The sequence below is a fragment of the Mustela nivalis genome (assembly GCF_964662115.1).
Source record: "Mustela nivalis genome assembly, chromosome: X".
In the NCBI taxonomy this organism is placed as follows: Eukaryota; Metazoa; Chordata; class Mammalia; order Carnivora; family Mustelidae; genus Mustela; species Mustela nivalis.
This window is the reverse complement of record NC_139040.1, coordinates 46,986,103-47,008,863: the sequence shown is the minus strand read 5'-3', so window position 1 is coordinate 47,008,863 and position 22,761 is coordinate 46,986,103.

Below are 22,761 nucleotides of genomic sequence, written 5' to 3'. Positions count from 1 at the left end.
GTCTTTCCAGTCACATAACTCTTTACCCCCTCACCTTCAATCCATATTTGAACAGCATGGAAGTATCAGCAGTTTCCTCTAAATGCTGCATTCCCTTCCCTGCCCAAACAAACAAAACTTCATTTATAGGAAAACTAGATGTTCAGTACTGAGATGTGACTTCAAATGCTCTAGAAGGACTCTGCCTCCAATATCTCACACAATACCACCCCTTATTCTTGTTATATAAGCACCTGAATCTCCATCACTGGAGATTTATTTCTCTGGTTTTGTAATGTGTGTGCAACTTATATGGTCAATTTAGCTATTATTAGTCATTTTGCTTCAGTGTACCTTTATTTATCTAATTGTTTTCCTTTATAAAACTAGCTTTAAGTAATAAATTGAGAAAGCAGGATCTTTATTAATATTAGCAAATAACCCTTTATATTTGTGTAGAATATAATAGTATAAAATAAATTTTATGTTATCTTATTTAATTCTTGATTTTTTGTGACAGATATTTCATAAATGGAAAAACTGAAGCTTTAATAGATTAAATGAAGAGGGAATAATGAGAGAAAACAATACGGAAAGAGGAGATGAAAGATTCTCAAACGATTTCCATTTCAAACCAATGAAGTCTATCTTTGTTGGTTTCTTCCCTGGCCTCCCTCTACATTACACAAAATATTTGGATACTGAAAACTTCTATAAGATTAGAATTTTATGAATAAAAAATCTAGCAATTGGATTTTTTTTAAAGATTTTATTTATTAATTTGACAGAGAGAAATCACAAGTAGACGGAGAGGCAGTCAGAGAGAGAGAGAGAGAGGGAAGCAGAGAGCCCGATGCGGGACTCGACCCCAGGACCCTGAGATCATGACCTGAGCCGAAGGCAGCGGCTTAACCCACTGAGCCACCCAGGCGCCCCTAGCAATTGGATTTTTGATTCCTCTGAATATTCTAGTATTCTGCAGAGCTTAATAAAGTGAAACTGTTTCAGAAAAGCAAAACTATTTCTCTGGAACCCAAGTGGCTGAAGTGAGATATCAGGAGTACAAGTCATATCTACAAAATCAAACCTATTATTTTGTGCTTTACATGTGTTCAGCAATGAAAAATTGAGGTGAGTCACAAGCTTATCACTAGACTAATTTGGCAAGACTGAATTCCAAGGATAAAATACAAAATGCTTTGATTATTTCCTTTAAATAAGGGTCTTTCTTGATTCAACAAAATAAATGCTATTCAGTCCAGACAAAACCACTTTGACCTGCTTTGAACATAGAGGATATGAACTAGATCAATAAAAAGAAGGTCAGAGAAAGATGAAAGAACAGAGCTCCCAGAGAATGAACTTATATTAAACATTTTGTTTAAAAGCATTATACAAAGAGACTATAAATGGGAAGAGTTTAAGTTTACAGAAGATGAACAAGGATGAATTTCCATTAGGCATTCCCAGATTAATCTTTATATATGACCCACAACAAATGGAATTTCAAGTACTCAGAGATTTTAAAAGTAAGTGGTTGTGCTGTCTTATAAAATATATTAATGCATTAAAATTGTAATTGAAACAAAACATAGAGGGGCACCTGGGTAGATCAGTCAGTTAAGCAGCTACCTTTGGCTCAGGACATGATCCCAGCGTCCAGGGATCAAGTCCCACATTGGGCTCCCTACTCAGCAAGACTCTGATTCTCCCTCTCTTTCTGCCCCTGCCCCCAACTCATGCTCTTTTTCTTTCTCTCTCAAATAAATGTTGTTTTTTTAAGAAACAAAGCATAGAAACAATAGCCATAAATATAAACAATTAGATTGAATACACATAAAAAATAAAAATCCATAAGAATGTGTTCTGAAAGGATATTTATACTAGTAAAGTTAAATAGTCATGAAGGATTTGAACAAAGAAATACTAAGAGCTTTCAATTCAATTTACAAACACCTAATGCCAACATTCCCACCTTTAACTCATTCATTCAAATATATTTATTAAGTCCCTATGGCTCCCGTATAATTATAAGTAATGGTTCAGACACAAAGGTGAGTAAAATGCAGTCGCTGTGTTCAAGAAGCTCACAGTTGAGTAAAACAAATGACAGTTATACCAATAATTATGCCATGAAATGGAAAGAGAAATAATACAGCCTATTGTAGAGAGTAAAGAGAAAAGACAGCTTTCTGGAAGGGCCCATGAAAATCTGAAGCTACTGATAACAGTGTCAAAAGAAAACAAACTTAGAAGCATTTCAAACTCAATTCAGTGCTTGACCCAAATTAGATGATTATATCAATCTTGCTGCCTTCAAGAGTACTAAATTAGAAGAAGTTATATAGTATAAATGTTTGGTGGTGTGGTTGAGCAGGGTTAGATTACTGGTAATTGTAAATAAAATACTCACCTGGCACCTCCTTCACTTCTTTCATTGTCTTGCAACTGTCTTACTACCTGCAGCTGAGAAATGCTAGCAAAATTGATAACCTAACAACTTTTAAGCAGTTTTACTTCTAGGAGAATCAAAATATATTAAAAGAGATAATAAAGCAATATATTTCTGTTCAATGTTTTTAATTCTTTAGTTTGGTCACTAAATTTGTTTTACCTAGTACTGGTAAGATTTCTATAAAGCTTAAGAAAGTGTGTTGTATATTCAGCCTAAATTTTTGTCTTCCTCTCAAAACAATTTCTCTATTGGAGTTTGAAACTGAACTTTTGATCACAAATAAGTAGGGTTGGGGGTGCCTGGGTAGCTCAGTTAGTTAAGCTGCTGCCTTCAACTCAGACCATGATCTTGGGGTTCTGAGATACAGCCCTGCATCTGGCTCCATGATCAGTGGGGAGTCTGTGTCTTCCTCATCCCTCCTGTGTTCTTTCTTTGCCTCTCTCTGTCAAATAAATAAATAAAATCTTAAAAAAACAAATAAGTAGGTTCAATGACAAAAATTAAGGAAATTAAGAATTTCATAGCTAAATATAATACTATATTCTTGTGAGTGTGTGTGTGTGTGTGTGTGCGCATGCGCGCTTGGCTGGGTTTTCCTTGTTGCTCCTTTATTTATTTATTTTTATTTCTTTTCACTGTTCCAGAATTCATTGTTTATGCACCACACCCAGTGCTCCATGCAATACATGCCCTCCATAATACCCACCTATATTCTTCTGATGCAAATGAAGTTACGCCAGAAAAAGACATTAAGACATTTTTAAAAATTGAAAATACAAGGAAAGAAAAAGGGGCCTCATAAAATCCTATTGTTGAACAATAATATACAATTACCATGATTTTCATCAGGTTTTACTCTCAGATAAGATCTGATTTTTCTTGAGAAACAAACAGGGTTTTGGGAGGGAGGGGGTGGGCAGATGGGTGAACCTCGTGGTGGGTGGACACTGAAAAATAAAATAAAATTTATTTTTTTAAACAACAGATTTTTTCTACCACAACCCAATTCCACAAATTCTGATGTTCATAGAGACACAAACGTATCCAGAGTTACTTTCCCCTTTAAGAGATCACCTGATCATTTCACTTCTGCTCAGAAGAATACCAGAGATAAGAAGTCAGGTTTATACTCCCAGGTTTACACCTTACAAACTGTGTGAACTTAGACTAATTACTTATATGTTCTTAGACCCAGTATTTTCAATTCTACAAAGTTAATAGTCTTGCCTACATCACAGATTTGTGGACAGCTTTAAGTGAGACAAGTATGAATGCACTTTTAAAATCCTGAGATACTATGGGCCTCAAAAGGAAGCTAGGGTAGTGATTCTCATATCAGATAAATTAGATTTTAAACTAAAGACTGTAGTCAGAGATAAAGAAGGACACTACATCATTATTTGTTTTTCTTTTTTTAGAGAGAGATTACAAGTAGGCAGAGAGGCAGGCAGAGAGATAGAGGGAAGCAGGCTCCCTGAGGACCCTGAGACCATGACCTGAGCTGAAGGCAGAGGCTTAACCCTCTGAGCCACCCAGGTGCCCCACATTCTTAAAGGGTCTATCCATCAAGATCTAACAATTGTAAATATTTATGCCCTCAATACCGAAGCAGCCAACCACATAAGACAGCTATTGATAAAAACAAAGAGTTATATTGATACGAATACATTAATAGTAGGGGATCTTAAGATGCCACTCTCAGTCATAGACAGATCATCTAAGCAGAAAATCAATAAAGAAACAAGAGCATTAAATGACACATTGGACCAGATGGACCTCATAGATATATACTAAACATTCCATCCTAAAACAACAGAATACTCATTCTTCTTGAGCTCACATGAATCTTTCTCCAGAATAGACCATATGCTGGTCACAAATCAGGGCTCAACTCATTCCAAAAGATTGATATTATTCCCTGTATATTCTCAGAACACAGTGCTTTCACACTGGAACTCAACCACAAGTAAAAGTTTGTAAGGAATTGAAACACTTTAAAGCTAAAGACCACCTTGCTTAAGAATGCTTGGATCAACCAGGAAATCAAAGAAGAACTTAAACACTTCATGGAAACCAATGAGAATGAAGACACATAGGTCCAAAACCTATGGGATACAGCAAAGGTGGTCCTAAGGAGGAAATACATAGCCATCCAAGCCTCCCTCAAAAAAACTGAAAAACTGAGAATACACAAGCTCTCTTTACACCTTAAAGAACTGGAGAATCAAAACCAAATTAAGCCATCCCACACTAAAGAAGGGAAAAAATCAAGATTAAGCAGAAATCAATGAGATAGAAACCAGAGATACAGTGAAAAACATCAACCAAACTAGAAGCTGGTTTTTGAAAGAATTGATAAGATCAATAAAACATTGGCAAAACTAATCCAAAAGAAAAGAGAGAGGACACAAATTAATGAAATTATTAATGAAAAGGGAGAGATCATGACTAATAACAAGGAAATAGAAACAATCATAAGAAATCATTAACAACAGTAATATGCCAGTAAGTTAAGCAACCTACATAAAATGGATGAATTCCTCAAAACCTATAAACTTCCAAAACTGAATCAGGAAGAAATGGACAAACTGAATATACCAATATCTAGTAACAAGAACAGCAGTGATCAAAAACCTCCCAATAAATGAGAGCCTGGGACCGGATGGATTCCCTGGAGAATTCTACCAAACATTCAAAGAAAAAGTAATACCTATTGTCCTGAAGCTGTCTCAAAAAATAGAAACAGAAGGAAAAGTTCCATACTCTTTGTATGAAGCCAGCATTACACTGATTGCCAAACCAGGCAAAGACCCCATCAAAAAGGAGAAGTTCAGACCAATATCTCTGATGAATATGGATGCCAAGATTCTCAATATGATCCTAGCTAATAGGATCCAACAGTACATTAAAAAGATTATCCACCAGGTGAGATTTGTCCACAGGATGCAAGGGTGGTTCAACATCTGCAGGTCAGTCAATGTGATAGAACAAATCAATAAGAGAAGAAAGAAGAACCACATGGTCCTCTCAATTGATGCAGAAAAAGCATTCGACAAGATACAGCATCCATTCCTGATTAAAACAACTCAAAGTATAGCGATAGAGGGAACATTCCTCAACTTTATAAAACTATGAAAAACCCACAGTGAATATTATCCTCAATGGGGAAAAGCTGACAGTTTTCCCTTTGAGATCAGGAACATGACAAGGATGTCCACTCTACCCACTGTTGCTCAACATAGTACTAGAAAACCTAGCAACAACCATCAGACAACAAAAAGAAATAAAAGGTATTCAAATTGGCAAAGAAGAAGTCAAACTCTCTCTCTTCACAGATGATATCACACTTTATATGGAGAACCAAAAAGACTCCACCCCCAAATTACTAGAATTCATACAGCAATTGATACAAAATCAATGTACAGAAACCAGTTGCTTTCTTATACACTAACAATGAAAACACAGTAAGGGAAATTAGAGAATCAATTCCATTTACTATAGCACCAAGAACCATAAGATACCTGGGAATAAACCTAACCAAAGAGGTAAAGATCTGTACCTGAGGAACTACAGAACACTCGTGAAAGAAATTGAAGAAGACACAAAAAGATGGAAGACCATTCCATGCTTTTGGATCAGAAGGATGAACATTGTTAAAATGTCTATATTGCCTAGAGCCATCAATACTTCCAATGCCATCCCAATCAATATTTCACCAGCATGTTTCAAAGAGCTGGAACAAATAATCCTAAAATTTGTATGGAATCAGAAGAGACCCACAACTGCTAAGGAAATGTTGAAAAAGAAAAACAAAACTGGGTGCTATTTGTTATGCTCCATAAATAAGTGAAACCGTATGATAATTGACTCTCTCTGCTTGACTTATTTCACTCAGCATAATCTCTTCCAGTCCCATCCATGTTGCTACAAAAGTTGGGTATTCATCCTTTCTGATGGAGGCATAGTACTCCATAGTGTATATGGACCACATCTTCCTTATCCATTCGTCTATTGAAGGGCATCTTGGTTCTTTCCACAGTTTGCCAACCATGGCCATTGCTGCTATAAACATTGGGGAACAGATGGACCTTCTTTTCACGGCATCTGTATCTTTGGGGTAAATACCCAGGAGTGCAATGGCAGGGTCATAGGGAAGTTCTATTTTTAATTTCTTGAAGAATTTCCACACTGTTCTCTAAAGAGGCTACACCAACTTGTATTCCCATCAACAGTGTAATTGGGTTCCCCTTTCTCCACATCCCCTCCAACACATGTTGTTTCCTGTCTTGCTAATTTTGGCCATTCTAACTGGTATAAGGTGATATCTCCATGTGATTTTAATTTGAATCTCCCTGAGGGCCAGTGATGATGAACATTTTTTCGTATGATAGAGGGCACGGATTGCATGAAGCACTGGGTGTGTTGCAAAAATAATGAATACTGTTAAGCTGAAAATAAATAAAAAATAAATTAAAAAAAAACTTACACTGTGTTATATGCCAATTACATCTCAATAAAAATTCATTAAAAAAAAAAACAAAACAAAAACAAAAACAAAAAAAAAAACTGGGGGCATCACGTTGCCTGACTTGAAGCTTTACTACAAAACTGTGATAAACAAGACAGCATGGTACTGGTACAAAAACAGACACATAGACCAGTGGAACAGAGTAGAGAGTCCAGATATTGACCCTCAACTCTATGGTCAAATAATCTTTGACAAAGCAGGAAAAAATATACAGTGGAAATAAAAACAGTCTCTTCAATAAGTGGTGCTGGGAAAATGGGACAACTATATACAGAAGAATAAAACTCGAGCATTATCTTACACCATACACAAAGAGAAATGGATAAAGAGAATGAATAAAAGACCTCAACATGAGGCAGGAATCTATCAAAACCCTAGAGGAGAACATAGGCAGTAATCTCTTAGACATTGGCAACAGCATCTTCTTTCAAGACATATCCCCAAAGGCAAAGGGAACAAAAGCAAAAATGAATTTTGGGGGCTTCTCAAGATCAAAAGTTTCTGCACAACAAAGGAAACAGTCAACAAAACAAAGAGGCAACCTACAGAATGGGAGAAGATATTCACAAATGACAGTACAGACAAAGGACTGATATCCAAAATCTATAAAGAACTCCTCAAACTCAACACACACAAAACAGACAATCACATCAAAAAATGGGCAGGAGACATAAACAGATAATTCTAAAAATAATAATAATAATAACCCATAAGAATGGCTAACATACACATGAAAAAATGTTCATCATCATTAGCCATCAGGAAGATTCAAATAAAAACCCCACTGACATACCCACTGACATCAGTTAGAATGGCCAAAATTTTTAAGACAGTATACAACAAGTGTTGGGGAGGTTGTGGAGAAAGGGGAGCCCTCTTACACTGTTGGTGGGAATGCAAGTTGGTGCAGCCACTTTGGAAAATAGTGTGGAGATTCCTCCAAAAATTAAAAATAAGCTACCCTATGACTCTGCGATTGCACTGCTGGGTATTTACCCTATAAATACAGATGTAGTGAAAAGAAGGGCCATCTGTACCCCAATGTTTACAGCAGGAATGGCCACAGTCGCCAAAATGTGGTAAGAGCCAAGATGCCCTTCAACAAATGAATGGATAAAGAATATATGGTTCTTATATAAAGTGGAATATTACACAGCCATCAGAAAGGATGAATACCCAACTTTTGTATCAGCATAGATGGGACTGGAGGAGATTATGCTGAGTGAAATAAATCAAGCAGAGAGAGTCAATTATTATATGGTTTCACTTACTTGTGGAGCATAAGGAATAACACAGAGGACATTGGGAGATAGAGAGAAGTGAGTTGGGAGAAATTGGAAGGGGAGACAAACCATGAGAGACAGTGGACTCTGAGAAACAAACTTGAGGGGTTTGTAGGAGAGAGTGGCGGGTTGTTGATTAGCCTAGTGGTGGGTCTTATGTAGGACACATATTACATGGAGCAATGGTTGTGGTGCATAAACAATGAATTTTGGAACACTGAAAATAAAATGAAAGGAAAGGAAAGGAAAGGAAATTAAGTTTTCTGAAAATCTGAAAAAAAAAAATCCCTGAGACACTATGCAAAACAGAAGGCACTGAGCTATTTTCATGATGGCTGTTGAGTCTGAGAGAGGTTTGACTGTGCCTTGCAGTCCAATAAGGTGAATAGGCAAAATGTGTGGTACATATACAACATACTTAAAGATACACACAAACATACACAATCATAGTATTGCCCTGAGTTTATTATAATATGTGACAAACTATCTTTTCCCTATTGAAGTATTCTTCCCTGGTAATACTATGAAGATACATTAGCTGTTCAGTGCTGTAATTTTTTAATTTAGTAAATGATGGCATTAGTAATAGCACCTGGTAACTCATTTGTACTCATTTAGTATACGGTAATGACAATGTACTAAATAATATTTCCATACTGGAAGTGTCTTTACACTTTCCCTGGGATTGCTGGATCTTTTCTCCCAATGCTAAGTATTCAAACAGCTAAGATTCAAGCCCCTCCCATCCCAACTTTTAAACAATGAGCATTTTGTACATGATAATTTATATGACTTCAAGGTGAGTAAGCTTTCAGATACTAATTTTCACAAAAATATTTACCCAGTGTGAAGGAATATCTAACGCTTTCAAATAACATATACATTTTCACAGTGTCCTGCAATACCATACCATTGTCACTGAAGCCAGAGAAGTAATTCTTCCACATTAGTCAGAGAATTCTAGGTTGCAGTAATAAAAAGTATGCAGCTCTTCAACTGCAGGAAACTTTAGGTCAGTACCCCTCAGATAACATCATTTGATAATTGTGCATTGCACATTCACATTTAGACTTGACAATAAATTGAGTTTATTCACCTTATCAGAGATTACCAATACATATAAAGAATTAGCCCTCCAAATAAAATCTGACTTACTACCCAGCATCAAAAATCAGGATTCAGAGTCAGACAATCCGCTTGACTAGAAACATCTGCTCTTGAGTAATTCCCCGTATTTCATCTGGTTTATGCTCTATTTGGCCAACTTGTAAGAAAAGCCACTAAAAGATATGGGAATGATGGTATGCAGTACCTAAGGTTCAGGAAGTATTGGTGTAAACATTGAGCATTATTTAAACAATCAGATAACTTAAAGCCTACAAATGAACCTACAATGTCTGTACACCCTCAGAGCCCTATTCAGGTCATAAATGGATCAGAATCAAGACTTTTAGAAACATCTTCCCATATGAATCCTAACATATTTGGGTCAACTTTTGTCCCTATATCCTTTAATATTATCCAACTATAGTAGCAATTTTTGTTGATTTACCTGCTATATTTTAATCATTAGAATAGCACAAAGGGATAGAAGTGAGGCTTCTATGGGAACCATATGCTGGCATTTCTTGCCTATGATAAAGTAAAATACCATTAAAGCTGAATCATCAGCACTTAGCTGTTCATCCAAATAAATGCAGGTGGACACCAACATGATGTGAAAATGACAAAACTGACCCACCAGCAATTGGACATGAATTCTGTAATTTTTTTTGAATTGTAGAGAGAAGATAAACTGATTTATTTCTAGTGTCTCGCTCAGGATGCTGTTATCAAGGAAGTTATCAACTTGATAAGGAGATTGCCTGAGTTAAGGGCAAAAACTGGCATCTTCCATACATATTATTGCTTAAATCTTATATGGAAAAACACAAAATAAAACTTTCAAACTAAGGCAATTCTGTATTTACACCCTAGCACTGAAGAAAGACAGATGTCAATCCAAATTAAATTAGGGAGGAAACCTAAAATTTAAGGAGTGTTAGTTAAAACAAAGAAAAACTCCCAAAACCCCACCAAGCAGAAATTGCTTTATGAAGCAATAATATCTAAAACATTTAGAAAACATGCACAGTTTATGTTAATCCAAATGGCTATTTCTGCCACAGATCTGCTTTACAGAACAACACTGACTGCATGCCCCAGCTGCTGCCCTGCTCATCCATCACCATGTATATAATGAGATCACTCTCCTCATGAGCTTGTCCCAGCCAAATATAACATGGCAGTAGTACAAACAGAGACCCAAGACTCAGAGATGCAGGACTCTTCCAATGGGTAACTTTAACTCAAGAACTCTTACAGGCCTAGCTAAAATTCTTGAACTGTGCTGCAAGCTTCCTACCCAATCCTCTTTATTTTCCTTTTTCCTTCACAAGTGTCTGATATACATCAGGACCTGAAGGCTCTCTCAAATATTATCTAGTTCTCTCAAATCTTAGCTCTCAAGTTTTATCTCAAAACTTCTCCTTGAATTTTAAAAGGAATTTATCCCATAAATATATTGTATATTTAATCCCATTTTGGCATCTTCTTAGAGGACCATAACAAAAATGGTGATAGCAGAGGTACAATAAAATAGGCAGAAATATGGGGTTTAGAAACTGGCTCACTCACTACCCAGTGTGGGGAAAAAAAATGCTATCTTGTGTTATGTAGGGTACAAATAGTCCATAGTGCAAATTGGCATTCCAGTTGATAAATTTCACTTGTGATGACGTCGAGAAAAGTTCCAGTGGAGGGGAATGCTCTTGTAGGTACAATAATTCGGATATTTTAAAGACATGGAAAAAATATGTCTATAAGAACAATGGAGTAGACTGGTGATTGCTAAGCTGTATGCAGTAAAAGGGTTAATAAGAAACTTGAAGCTATTAACAGATAAATGGTAAAGGTTAAAATCACAGAACTTCTTCAGTGGATTAATGGATGTATTTATCTCCTGCAGTAAAAGAACAAACACTGTGAGGAAAAGACACAGGATCTTATAGTAAAAGTCATAGAGCTCTAAAGATATTTATTTTTTAAAGATTTATTTATTTATTTGAGAGAGAGAACATGAGCAATGGGTGGGACAAGCAGACTCCCTGCTGGGCACAGAGCTAGCCAGGGGAGTGGACACAGGTCTGGATCCCAGGACTCTGAGATCATAACCTGAGCCAAAGTCAGATGTTTAACCAACTAAGCCACCTAGGAGTCCCTCTAAAGACATTTAAAGTTTCAAAGCAAGTATGTTATGCTTAGATTCAGGCCCTGGATGGAAAAACCTGGAAACTTAAAATGCAAGGAGACATTTGGATTGATTCCCCTGAAAATGTTTATTCTGCAGACCCCCAAATCCTCAGAATTTGCAGAGATGTAAAAGAGCTTTTCTGGAAATGCTGTAGAGGCTTTTCACCTGGAAGATTACAGCATCATCCCATTCTCCCATCCCTCAGGAGTTGTTCCTCCCTCCTCTCCTGGCTATAAGGTATATAACTAGGGTTAAATCCCAGGATAACCTGTCTGAGGACATGTTTGGTCTGATAAAGGGGAAAAAGGAGATTATATCCTGAAGGAAGTGATAGGATTAGCTAGCTTATACGAGCAGGAGACAGGGAAATACTCCCAAGACTGGATTTTGAAGAAGTTTGATTAAGTCTATCAGAATATAAGGCTGGATAAACAAGAATGCATTAACTTAATGGTATTTCCTGGGAACAAGGGATTTAACCCTCTTACAAGGACCATGAAGGATGAGGCAAACTCACTGCTACTGTGATTCTTAAAAGCCTGGAGAAAGCAATGACCTATGTTGAATACAGTGGAAATGACTGAGGTACCCTAGCATACAGTAAAGGAAGAAACAGGATGTCTCAAGGAGGTGAGCCAGCTGGAAAAAATATATTATGAGACACCAGAAGACCCAGCCAAGCTTAGTATTCAACAGGATTGCCCAGAGGACACACCGTTCACCAAGGCCATCAGGAATTTACCAGTAAAAGGGGAACCAGCGTGACAGAATTTCAGTGTTGGCTCTCCTCCACAGACCAGAGATGGTAATATGAATTTGGTCACAGAACTGGGCTTATTAATATCTATGGAGTTAATAAGGCCCTGAAATAATAGAATGTAAGGACAAGGCTTAACTGACCAAAGTCAGGAAGCCACAATTACAATAACAACCAGTAATGTAGAAGGGCAGTCAGGTGGTTTTTATTTACAGGGAGTTGTGGAGATGGTTGGTAGAATATGACATCCCTAAGAGCCATATAGGTGAACAGCCAAAAAGGGTACTGATTAATATCTATAAGTTGAAAAGATAAGGGTTGATGAGCAAGAGGCTGAGGAAGATTACACCAATAAAAACTCATAATCTTTTCATCAGTTTCTAGGCATATTTTTGTAATTTCGCTGTAGCCAAGGCTGTCTGCACTTAATCTTTTTTCCTTCTCCTTTCCTTCATAGGAGTCAATTCTGTAATGTGGTTTAAAGGTTCCCCATGCCATTGTAACTCCTCATCCTCAGCTATTTCTCCTAATAAACCTTTGCATGTCTTATCCTGTCTTGGTTTCTGTTTCTGAAGGAATTGAACTAACTTACTTCTCCAAGACAGCACAGAACTGGCTTGTGGCTAAATTGCTTCCACAACATAGGTAAAATTCCACAATTCTTTGCAGTCCTTCCATCAACAGATGGGGTCTGTGTCCCTATACTTTGGATGAAAACTGGCCTTATGACTTGCTTCAGTCAAGAAATGTAGCTTTGAGAAGAATAAATGAAACAAGATGGGATTGGGATGGAGACAAACCATAAGTGACTCTTACTCTCACAAAACAAATTGAGGGTTGCTGGGGGGAGGTGGTTTGGGAGAAGGGGGTGGGATTATGGACATTGGGGAGGGTATGTGCTTTGGTGAGTGCTGTGAAGTGTGTAAACCTGGTGATTCACAGACCTGTACCCCTGGGGATAAAAATATATGTTTATAAAAAATAAAAAAATTTTAAAAAAAGAAATGTAGCTTTGGAGCCTGGGATTTGATTGGTTTTGCAAGCTGCTTCTTCCATTCCGATTACCCAGCCACTAATACTATATAAACAAGCATAAAACCACAGATATCTTTCCTGTGGAACCTATTGAGAGAGAATGTTTTAAGGAAATAAACTGTGGGAAATGTAAAATCCAATCAGATAACATTGTTGGAAACTGAAGGCATAATGCCTTAACCTAATGGAATATCTCCAACAGTGGAGATTTCAGGCACCATAACAATACTATGACACCTCCGTCACAGATAAAATACATTAAGGCAGTAAAACTTTGGGAATCTTTCAACCTGGTGGCATGAAAGTAGCTACCTTCTCAAAATGCACATAGACTCATTATGCCAGCAAAAATTAAACTACTACTATTAATAACAACAATAATGATATAATTCCATTACCAGCTATTAATTTCATGAGAAACATTTTGCCAACCAATGCATATGCCAAAAAAAGTACAAACTAAAAAACAAAACAACAACAGGATAAACTACCAAAACAAAAATTGCTTGAAGGCATATGTTGCTGTCCAGTCAACCAGGAACTAAGGTGTTAAAATCCCAGAGCTAAAGCTCATCAAGATGAGGCCAACTCTATGTACACTGCTTTCCTCATAAGGGTATTTGCCAATTTTTTCATAAAGGGCAAGAGAAAATGAAAAGCTGAGCAGAAAGCAATGGCTAAGAGTCAAAGATGCCAACAGAGACCTTTGGTTATCTCATAGGCCAAGAAGACAGAAACTGGAATCTGAGTTTTGTAGAGCAAATTTTATAACATATGACTGGAGGCCCAAAGAGAAAGAAAGGTAGAAGCAGACAGAGCAATATTTGTCTTAAGTTTTTCTAAAGCTGATAAAAGACCCACAGATTTAAGAAACACACACACACATACACACACACACACGTAGGCATATCATAGTAAAACTGCTAAAAGGTGGGACAGAGGAGTAAAAGCAGCCAGAGGTGAGGAAAAGGAGGAAGGATAGAGTAGATATTGTTCCTGACAGCTGACTTTCAACAAACATGCTAGATTCCAGAATAAAATGTTCCTGAGTCAAGAAAAATTTGATATATGAAAAGTATAAAAATAGGACTAGTGCGACTGACACATGAGAGAGTAAGTGGAAAGAGAGAAGCAATGAGGCTGGAAAAGTAAACAGGAACTAGATTGTGTAAAGATAGGCTTGCATTTTATTGTACTGTATTGTACTGCATTGTTGTGTTAAGTGAACTGTGCAGAGATTAGATGGAGAATGTGACTGGGGATGGGAAATGTGGGAAGTAAAATTAGGTAACACAGTGGAGCAGAATTTCTTGCTAAAAATAAACGGTGTTTTCCAGTTTTCTTTACCTTTAAAACACCTTAAGCTATAGTGAGAGTTTGATCTTGATATGTATCTAAATGCAGTAAGAAGCCATTGAAGAGTTTTAACACCGTGAATGATTCTTGTTATGTCTAACAGTTCCTCTTCTGTCTGATTCCCAAACCCACCTTCATACTAATCTCCCTCGTCTGAATACATCTTGGTTGATCAATACTCCACATAAAATGTGATACCCAGGGGCACCTGGGTGGCTCAGTGGGTTAAAGCCTCTGCCTTCGGCTCAGGTCATGATCCCAGGGTCCTGGGATCGAGCCCTGCATCAGGCTCTCTGCTCAGCAGGAAGACTGCTTCCCTTCCTCTCTCTCTGCCTGCCTGTGATCTCCGTCTGTCAAATAAATAAATAAAATTTAAAATTTTTTTTAAAAAAATGATACCCAGAACAGAATATTATATTAAAAATATAAGCTCACCAACTGCAGAGTAGAATGAGACCATGGATGTCTTTAAAATGGACTTTATGTCAAGCAGAAAAAGACAACTATCATATGATCTCCCTGATATGAGGAAGTGGTGATGCAACATGGGGGCTTAAGTGGGTAGAAGAAGAATCAATGAAACAAGATGGAATTGGGAGCGAGACAAACCATAAGTGACTCTTAATCTCACAAAACAAACTGAGGGTTGCTGGGGGGAGGGAGGTTGGGAGAAGGGGGTGGGATTATGGACATTGGGGAGGGTATGTGCTTTGGTGAGTGCTGTGAAGTGTGTGAACCTGGTGATTCACAGACCTGTACCCCTGGGGATAAAAATATATGTTTATAAAAAATAAATATTTTTAAATTTTTTTTAAATAAAATGGACTTTATATGTCTATCAACACAGACTAGATTTTGATTCGCTTTGTTCAGCAGCCTCTAAAAATGACATTTTCTAACATTTCTAATAGCTTAATTTGAATGAAAAATACCAAGCAGGATAGAAGGAGCAATAATTTTTCAACTCCAAATATCATACAGATTTTCCATTAGTCCCCTAAATATCACCCCCTTGGTGTTGTCTACTCCCACTCTCCACCAAAGCCCCTGTTGTTTTCGTGAGGTCAAGATTTGAATTTAGACTTTGGTTAGAGAAACTCCAACAGGCTGGCCTTGATTCATATGCGGATTATGTTCCAAGGTTAGAGTTTGTAAGCAGGGTGGCTGCAAAAGCCTCACTAGAATAAGAGTTTTAGGCATGTTTAATTTAAAACACTAAATATTTAATCTATAAAATGTGGATGGATGAGCTCATATCTGAGCTTTTAGCTGCTTATTATTTTCCCAATTTAAGAGTTGAGAATTTTAAGACCTCCAAGAAGCTGGTTGAGGACATGACATGAGAAACTTCTTCAGTGTTGACCCCTTCCAGGGGACTAAAAACTAGTAAGCAAATGCTTATTCCAAAGATGTTAGTAGAAAGAGATCTCTTGTCCCATCCCCCTGCTCCACAACCTGAGCAAAAATAAACACTTGAGTGTATTAGTCAAGTTTTTTTTTTAGAAAATTCAGTATATATACACAATGGAATACTATGCAGCCATCAAAAGAAATGAAATCTTGCCATTTGCGACAACATGGATGGAACTAGAGCGTATCATGCTTAGCGAAATAAGTCAAGCAGAGAAAGACAACTATCATATGATCTCCCTGATATGAGGAAGTGGTGATGCAACATGGGGGCTTAAGTGGGTACGAGAAGAATCAATGAAACAAGATGGGATTGGGAGGGAGACAAACCATAAGTGACTCTTAATCGCACAAAACAAACTGAGGGTTGCTGAGGGGAGGGGGTTTGGGAGAAGGGGGTGGGATTATGGACATTGGGGAGGATATGTGCTTTGGTGAGTGCTGTGAAGTGTGTAAACCTTGTGATTCACAGACCTGTACCCCTGGGGATAAAAATATATGTTTATAAAAAATAAAAAATAAAAAAAATTCAGTTTGATGTATATTAACTGACTAGGGGCTGAATATTGTACTTGGTTCTAGGAATACAATGTAAAATGAATCAGTTAATAAGATACTGCCCTAGCACTTGGAGGTCTCTTAAATGATCAATATTGATCCTTTGATATTTTTCATTTAATATCTCTCTCTCTCTCTCTCTCTCTCTCTCTCACACACACACACACACACACACACACACACACACACAGAGAGAGAGGTTTATTTTTCTCAATAGCCATAGCCTCACTCAAAGTCCTACAGAAGGGGGGACAAGATGGCGGGGGAGTAGGAGGAGGCGCCTTTTCAACTTGTACCCCAAAGTGAGCTGATTACCTACCAAAGAACTCCAATCACCCATGAAATCAGCCTGAGATCAGAATTATACACGTCTGGATCTCTACAGGGGCAGAAGACGCCAGTCGGCAGGTAAAGCAGAGTGGGAATGGAGGACTGATATCAGAAGATAAACAAAAGGGGGAGGGAGCCACCAGAGGCGACCGCAACCGGTTGGAAAGTAATACCCCAATATGAGCGAGAGTGCCCTGCATCTGGGGACCAGCATTAACTTGGAGACTGGTTGAAAGCACTCCAAAAGAGCAAAGGTGCGTGGGGGCAAATTGTGGGAATCGGGATGGCTAGGGACATGGGCTTAAGTCCCTGGTCCCAGGACAGCCTTTCCGGTGCTGAGGCAGAGAGAGTGCGGTGGAGAAACCATTTCTTGGTCCCTAAGCCACCAGCGCACCTGAGAATGCATGGGTTCTAGTTCCTGTGAGGGGATGGGAGCCACGCCAGTCGGCAGAACCTGCGAGCCCTACCACAAAGCTTGAGATATGCAAGCACGTCCCTCATACTCACCTGAGTTACAAAGGCCTGGCCAGCGCTCTTTGACCTGCGCCATTGTTTCAAAGCCTAAGACACCGGCCCCAAACTCTCCCCTGACAGAGGTGCGCAAAAGCCCAGCCTGGTGCTTACAGACCAGCGCTCCGTTCTCAGTGCCAGAGATGCACGCCCGACCCATAGCCACCTCTGAAAGAGGTGCGCACAAGCCGGGCACTCCCAGCCCAGGCCAGCAGCAAAATCTCAGTGTGCGATTGCTGCTTGGAACCTCTCTGGCGGTTGGGAGCTCCCAGACAGCCACGACTGCCTTGGCTTTGGGTACAAGCAAAAGATCCTGCGCCCCCAGTGTCTGCAGCTTAGAACCTGCTTTGCCAGTGGCCAAGGGGGAACTTATTTAGGCTCTGCACCCAGACTGAGGCTTCTCTCTGAGAGGGAGATCAGGGTGCGGTTTGTTTTCCTCTAAAACTACAAAAACCATCAAAGGCGGTCAAGGTGAGAGAAAAAAAAAAAGTGAACAAGCATAAAAACCGACAGAGAACAAAAGCCTGAAAAAAAACAGTTTCCTCAGAGCCCACCCCCTTGAGGGGGGTGGGAGGACTTAACTCAGGAAACATCATTGACTGACAACCCACATGGTAGGCCCCTGCCCCAGAAAACAAACCAAGAAAGAAAAAAAAAAAAGGAAAAAAAAAAGGACTATAGAAAACAACCACTACTTCATAGGAAAACTTGTATTGCTCACTCGTTCCCACTATTCCGGAACAATTTTTTTTTTTTTTTTTTACACATAGGTAATTTTTTTTAACCTATTTACCATCACAGCGAGCTGTACAGTACATCAAATTCAATAATACCTTTCTAACCTGAACTTTTTGATACATACACCTATGTTTTTCTTTTGCATTTTTATTTTTTGAATTCCATTTTTTAAATTTTAGTTTAGTTTAGTCTAGTTTATTCCTTTTTATTTTTATCCTCTAATATTCATATAGAGTTAAACTTCAAAGTAATCCCCTTTCCCCAATCAATACTACCCCTATAGGTAAACCAATTTTTAATCCCCTTTATCTTAGGAAAGTTGAGTCCAATTACAAAGATATCAAGATACATCCAGGAAGAATCAAAACAACCTTCCTCGCACACACTGAGAATTTATAAGAACTCTCCCATCTTCTTCCACCAGTGTTTCTGTGTTTTTTGTGTTTGTCCTGATAGCATATAAATTTTACACTTGTGGTTCTTTTTGATGATGTTCTTTCTTTATTTGAATATACATATTTTTTCTCTTGTCATATACTTTTATCAGTCTTTTTATCTCTTTTTGTCTACTTCATAAATCTTACATTGGGGCCCATCTGGGCTGAACCTTTTTTTTCATCTTCCCTTTCTTTCCTGTCTGTCTCTCTCTCTCTCTCTCTCTCTTTCTTTTTCTTTTTCTTTTCTTTTGTCTCTTGTTTGGATGGGGAATCCTGATTGCTCAGAAGTATTCGAGGGTGCACCTTGTCTGCACCACAGTTGATATATCCAGCTACATCTGTTCAGTCATCTCCCACCAAAATGACTAGGAGGAGGAATGCCCAACAGAAGAAAACTACAGAGGATGGACCTTCTGCAACAGAGCTAACAGCTATCAACATAGACAATATGTCAGAAAGAGAATTCAGGCTAACAATTACCCAGGCAATAGCTAGGTTGGAGAAAGCCATGGATGACCAAACAGAATTGATTAGGGCCGAACTGAAAGCGACCAGACAGGATGTTCACAATGTTAGGGCGGAGCTTAAAGCTACCAGGGAGGAGGTCCACCATGCTCTCAACGAATTCCAATCTAATAAACTCTCTCAAAGCTAGGGTAACTGAGACAGAAGATAGAATTAGTGATCTGGAAGACAAACATACAGAGAGAAAGGATCAGGAGGAAGCCTGGAACAAACAGCTTAGAAACCACGAAAACAGAATCAGGGAAATAAATGATGCCATGAAGTGTTCCAACGTCAGAATTATTGGAATACCTGAAGGGGAGGAGAAAGAAAGAAGTCTAGAAGATATCGTGGAACAAGTCCTTCATTAAAATTTTACCAATCTCAAGAATGGAACCAGTGTTTATGTACTAGAGGCTAAACGGTTTCCACCCAAGATTATACATTCCAAAAAAAAACATCATGACACCTGATAGTCAAATTGAGTAATTATAATTGTAGGTATAATCTCTTGAAAGACACCAGGGCAAAGAGGCTCCTTACTTACAGACGGAAGCCCATCAGAATAACGTCAGACCTGCCCACAGAGACCTGGCAAGCCAGAAGAGGCTGGCAAGATATATTCAGGGCACTAAATGAGAAAAACATAGAGCCAAGAATACTTCATCCAGCAAGACTGACATTCAAAATGGATGGAGTGATAAAGAGTTTTCAAGACCAGCAAGGCTTAAAAGGCTATGCAACCACCAAGCCGACACTTCAGGAAATATTAAGGGGGGTTCTATAAAAGAGGAAAAATCCTAAGAATAGCATTGAACAGAAATATAGAGACCGTGAACAGAAAGAAAGACTTCAAAGGTAACTCGATGTCAATAAAAACGTATCTATCAATAATCACTCTCAATGTGAATGGCCTAAATGCACCCATAAAACGACACAGGGTTGCAGATTGGATAAAACGACAGGACCCATCCATATGTTGTCTACAAGAGACCCATTTTGAACCTAAAGATACACCCAGACTGAAAGTGAAGGGATGGAGAAGCATTTTTCATGCCAATGTGCCTCAAAAGAAGGCTGGGGTAGCGATTCTCATATCAGATAAATTAGACTTCAAACTAAAAACTGTAGTCAGAGATACAGGAGGACACTACATAATCCTTAAAGGGACTATCCACCAAGATGATCTAACAATTGTAAATATCTATGCCCCCAATATGGGAGCAGCCAATTACTTAAGAAAACTGTTAATCAAGATAAAGAGTCATATTGATATGAATACACTAATCGTAGGAGATCTTAACACGCCTTTCACAGAATTAGACAGATCATTGAAGCAGAAAATTAATAAAGAAACAAGAGCATTGAATGACACATTGGACCAGATGGACCTCATAGATATATACAGAACATTCCACCCTAAAACAACAAAATACTCATTCTTCTCAAGTGCACACGGAACCTTCTCCAGAATAGACCACATACTGGGTCACAAATCAGGGCTTAACCAATACCAAAAGACAGATTATTCCCTGCATATTCTCAGATCACAATGCTTTGAAACTGGAGCTCAATCACAAGGAAAAGTTCAGAAGGAACTCAAACACCTGGAAGCTAAAGACCACCTTGCTTAAGAATGCTTGGATCAAAATGTTGAAAATAGAACTGCCCTATGACCCAGCAATTGCACTATTGGGTATTTACCCTAAAGATACAAATGTAGTGATCCAAAGGGGCACATGCACCCGAATGTTTATAGCAGCAATGTCCCCAATAGCCAAACTATGGAAAGAACCTAGATGTCCATCAACAGATAAATGGATCAAGAAGATGTGGTATATATACACAATGGAATACTATGCAGCCATCAAAAGAAATGAAATCTTGCCATTTGCGACAACATGGATGGAACTAGAGCGTATCATGCTTAGCAAAATAAGTCAAGCAGAGAAAGACAACTATCATATGATCTCCCTGATATGAGGAAGTGGTGATGCAACATGGGGGCTTGAGTGGGTAGGAGAAGAATAAATGAAACAAGATGGGATTGGGAGGGAGACAAACCATAAGTGACCCTTAATCTCACAAAACAAACTGAGGGTTGCTGGGGGGAGGGGGTTTGGGAGAAGGAGGTGAGATTATGGACATTGGGGAGGATATGTGCTTTGGTGAGTGCTGTGAACTGTGTAAACCTGGTGATTCACAGACCTGAACCCCTGGGGATAAAAATATATGTTTATAAAAAATAAAAAATTAATTAAAAAAAAAAAAAGAATGCTTGAATCACCCAGGAGATCAAAGAAGAACTGAAACAATTAATGGAAACCAATGAGAATGAAGACACATCGGTCCAAAAGCTATGGGATACAGCAAAGGCGGTCCTAAGGGGAAAATACATAGCCATCTAAGCCTCCCTCAAAAAAATTGAAAAATCCAGAATACACCAGCTGTCTCTACACCTTAAAGAACTGGCGGATCAACAACAAATCAAACCAACTCCACACGTAAGAAGGAAAATCATCAAGATTAGAGCTGAGATTAATGAGGTAGAAACCAGAGATACAGTAGAACGTATCAATGAAACTAGAAGCTGGTTTTTTGAAAGAATCAATAAGATCGATAAACCTTTGGCCACACTAATCCAGAATAAAAGAGAGAAAGCTCAAATTAATGAAATTATGAATGAAAACGGAGAGATCACAACGAACACCAAGGAAGTAGAAACAATCATCAGAAGTTATTATCAACAGTTATATGCCAATAAGCTTAGCAACCAAGATGAAATGGATGCATTCCTGGAAAAATATAAACTCTCAAAATTGAACGAGGAAGAAATCAACAACCTGAATAGACCAATATCTAATAGCAAGATTGAAGCAGTAATCAAAAACCTCCCAAAAAACAAGAGCCCAGGACATGACAGATTCCCTGGGGAATTCTACCAAACCTTCAAAGAAGAAATAACACCTATTCTCCTGAAGCTGTTTCAAAACATTGAAGCAGAAGGAAAACTTCCAGGGGCGCCTGGGTGGCTCAGTGGGTTAAGCCGCTGCCTTCGGCTCAGGTCATGATCTCAGGGTCCTGGGATGGAGTCCCACATCCGGCTCTCTGCTCAGCAGGGAGCCTGCTTCCTCCTCTCTCTCTCTGCCTGCGTCTCTGCCTACTTGTGATCTCTCTCTGTCAAATAAATAAATAAAATCTTTAAAAAAAAAAAAAAAAGAAGGAAAACTTCCAGACCTTTTCTATGAAGCCAGGATTACCCTGATCCCCAAACCCGGCAACGACCCTACCAAAAAGGAGAATTTTAGACCAATATCACTGATGAATATGGATGCTAATATTCTCAACAAGATCTTAGCCAACAGGATCCAACAGCACATTAAAAAGGATAAAAATATATGTTTATAAAAAATAAAAAGTTAAAAAAAAAAAATTCAAAAAAAAAAAAAAAAAAGATTATCCACCATGATCAGGTGGGATTCATCCCTGGGCTACAAGGATGGATCAACATTTGCAAATCAATCAATGTGATACAACAAATTAATATGAGAAGAGAGAAGAACCACATGGTCCTCTCAATTGATGCAGA